At 44.7% G+C, this 3,506-nt stretch overlaps 1 long non-coding RNA gene across 1 annotated transcript; it reads right to left on the bottom strand.

Annotated features, from left to right (window-relative positions):
* Positions 1–800: 800 nt before the first annotated feature.
* Positions 801–3,302, bottom strand: LOC136357222 (uncharacterized). The gene is made up of 3 exons (XR_010742414.1): positions 2,711–3,302; positions 2,321–2,386; positions 801–1,204 (listed from the first exon to the last, which is right to left on the bottom strand). It is a non-coding gene; the product is annotated as an uncharacterized lncRNA (long non-coding RNA).
* Positions 3,303–3,506: the final 204 nt, after the last annotated feature.

The following is a 3,506-nucleotide window of genomic DNA, read 5'->3' as shown; positions in this document are numbered from 1 at the left end:
CTGAACCAGTATAATTCTTGTCTTTTGATTGCTCGATGTCGTACTACGTAGATCCTTATACCGGCGTACCCCAATACTCTCTATATCCGGTCTACGGGTATCCCCCGTCGACACCATCCATTGAGCAAGCTTTGCGTGAAGAAGAGATTGAAGAAGATGTTGATCAAGCCGCAGCCGAAGTAAGTGACACAGAAAAAACTCCATCGGCTTCATCCAAACAAACTCCTCCAACTCCTTCTGCCCCAGCTCATTTCTCAAGGGTAAACATCTCTCTCTGATTTCCTTTTAAAACTATTTCATTCACAGCCGATCACTTATAAATCTCATCTTTGTAGAAAAAGAAAACTGCTGTAAGAAATTGGCAGCAACAACACTTAAACCAGCTCCACCAGAAAGACTATTGTGTATAATTATTTTCATTAATCCAATCATAGCTGATATTTACTTAACATTTGTCTTTTTACAGCCTCCTCCCCCATCTTCACCTCCTGTACAACAAACATCAAGTGATTGAACTCCATTGGCTATAGGAAGTCACCATGTTGAGGAAGAAGAACAACCAGCCGCTCCTGCCATCCCAGTAAGTCTTGTCTATGAAAATCTTGAATCGGCTGAATAACTCATTTTGATAATCAACTGTCTTCAAATTTCTTCTTGCAGGCCTTAGCCGATCTGTTCTCTTTCGATATCAAAGACTATCTTGATGAACAAACAGAAGAAGACACCCCCAGCAAGGCCAACCATTCCACATTTTAGTTGTTAAGAAAATTTTAAGAATTAAAACACTAACTTGGGTACATTGCTAGGCTTGCCCATAACCGAGGGCGTGGCTATTCGAATAGATTATACTCTGATCAGAGGTGTACATCTTTACCCACAAGACACGTCTTCCTCACGTGTAACCACGTCCCAACATACCACCACGGCATACGGACGTAAGACATGACATAGTGTCACGCCCGGAAATTCACTAGTAATTTCCGAACTTATTTGTGCATAAAATCCTCGTCCAGGAATCAGCCGAGGTACACAAACTGACAATTTTAATATACAAATCCATCTTAATAATAACGTTACATACTTAAAAAGAAAAGAAAACAGCAGCGGAATTAACGGTCTAGCAATGGCTTCAGCTCCACTCCCACAGGCAGCTCAACTGGGGTATAAGCCAAACGTCTTCTCCTTCTGGATCCTTTATCTTCAACTGAGGTTTGATGATTATTGCAAGAATGAGCATATGACATACTCAACAAGCCACACAGCAAATATGCAAGTGCACAAGGATTCCAAAGGATGGCATAATATAGTCTCATTTGCAAAAGCAGCATTTAGCAAAGATTTAAGATAAGTAAAACAGTAGAGTAGTTAATCATCAATTTTAATCAACACTAAACAGCACACCCATGCTGCTTAGGCCCAACCAAACCTGAACAACCAACCCCGGTCGTACAGATCAAACCTCCAAACCATGAATTATTCATTCCAAACCAGGAGTCAAATTAATTATCACATTATTAACATGGATGAGTAGTGTGAGACTAATCACGAAAAACATTGCTCAACTCGCCCATAACCGCGGGCACGGCTATTCGAATAGTTTTACTCTGGCCAGAGGTGTACCACTGTACCCACAAGACACGATTCCACACATGTTGCCATGCCCCGAAATACCACCACGGCATTGCAAAGGGGGAAATCGTGACAATACTCTTTGCACAACACAACTCAAAACAGTGCACCGTTCCTGGATCATAATCTCCCCCTCAAAACCAGAGGCAAATGGACTCCCCAGCGACCCCCACGGACTTCTCGCCGCTTCACAGTCTGGCACACTATAATGAACCATGCTATACAAAAGGTAAAGCCGTTGCCCATGCTGGCTTGTGGTTGGCACGGTAAATGTTTCACAACAGTAGCTCGCGAACCGGTCCTTAATTACCATGAGCACAACCATCAAAACCATATGCTCACAACCCACCTTAACCAGGTTTTAATTATCATCGTGAGCTACCATTAAATATAACCATAATTAATAAGAATAATATAATATAATTTATATTTAATCCCCTTTAATTAGCTAATGTTTCTAAGCATGGCTAAGCAAACATACATATAGCATTTAGCTGAACCAAACCAATATATAAGGTTCATGCTAATCAAATTATAACCCATAGGAAAATAAGATCATCTTCGGCCATTAATTAACGGGGAAAGGCTCACCACCCGATGACATTAAAAAATAATGCATAGTTGAAATAAAATAATAGCTTTAAACGGGTTCAACATGCTCAAAGGGTTATTTGGGATCTGTGTGACTTGCCTTGAGCTTCCGCAAACACTTCCGAACCTTGCTCAACGAAAACGCTCTCCTCCGGAACGTCGGAAACTAAAGCGAAAGAATAAAAATCAACAAAACAGTACAAAAACAAGCATAAACAGTACATGTGAATATTTTTAACATGTAGATCTTGATTTTAGAAAAATTTAGCAACTTGAACCACTCGAATCGGATCTACAGTTATTTAGTTATGATTTTCAGAAGATTTAATCTATTAGAAAAACGGGAAAAAGAAAAACCGATGATGTCATGATGACATCATCAATGGCGGCCGAACCAAGATGACGACCTCGCCGGAGATAGAGCGACCGGCTGCGGATTTGGAGGACATGAACACATAGAGGACGACGAGACGAACCCAACGGTACTCACCCTCGAACCAAACGACGAACGACGACGGCCGGCGACGAGATGAACGGCGGCGGCGGCTCGGACCTCGCCGGAGATGGAGCTCCGGTGGCCGGCGACGAAAGGGGACGGGCGGCCGGGCTTCCCCTCACCACGGCGCACCTAAACGCGGCAGCGGCAAGCGGCGACGACGACGGAGACGGCTGCGCTACCTCGCCGGAGATGGCCGGCGGCAACCGGTGAGCTAGGCGGTGGTGGCGGCGAGGCTACGGGACACGGGAGACCACGGGAGAGGGGGCAAACGAAAGAAGAGGACTAGGGGCTCCTATTTATAGCCTTGGATTGAAGAGATCGGACTCCTCCCGCAAGAAATCGATCCGGGAAATCAAAAACTCGGTTTTGGAGATAAACTCAAAAACGAGTTCGATTCGGATAAGATACTCAACGAAATGCTCCTATTCTTGAGGGGAAAGGTAGAGGAGAACGAGAGGATAAAAACCCCTCAAACAATCGGAAGAAAAGGGGAGAGATTGGGGAGGAAACGGCGCGGCAAGGCGACTCGGCAAGGCGGCTCGGCTCAGCTACAGCCGGCGGCTGGAGCTGGAAGATGAACAGTAGCGCGGGGGAAGGATAATAGACTTCTTGCCGGGCTTTTCTTTTCTCAGCCTGATTAGAAGAGGGAGCAAAACCGGACTTTGGCTGAGAGAAGAAGAGAGGATGAAGGCTCGGGTTGGGCCGGCGGAAGAGAGAGGAAGGAAAGGAAGGAATGGGCCAAAAATGGCCCAAGCTGAGGAGGAGGATTTTTATTTACTTTTTCCAA

The sequence above is a fragment of the Oryza sativa genome, chromosome 7, assembly GCF_034140825.1.
Source record: "Oryza sativa Japonica Group chromosome 7, ASM3414082v1".
NCBI lineage: Eukaryota > Viridiplantae > Streptophyta > Magnoliopsida > Poales > Poaceae > Oryza > Oryza sativa.
This window is presented reverse-complemented; position numbering and strand designations above follow the sequence as displayed.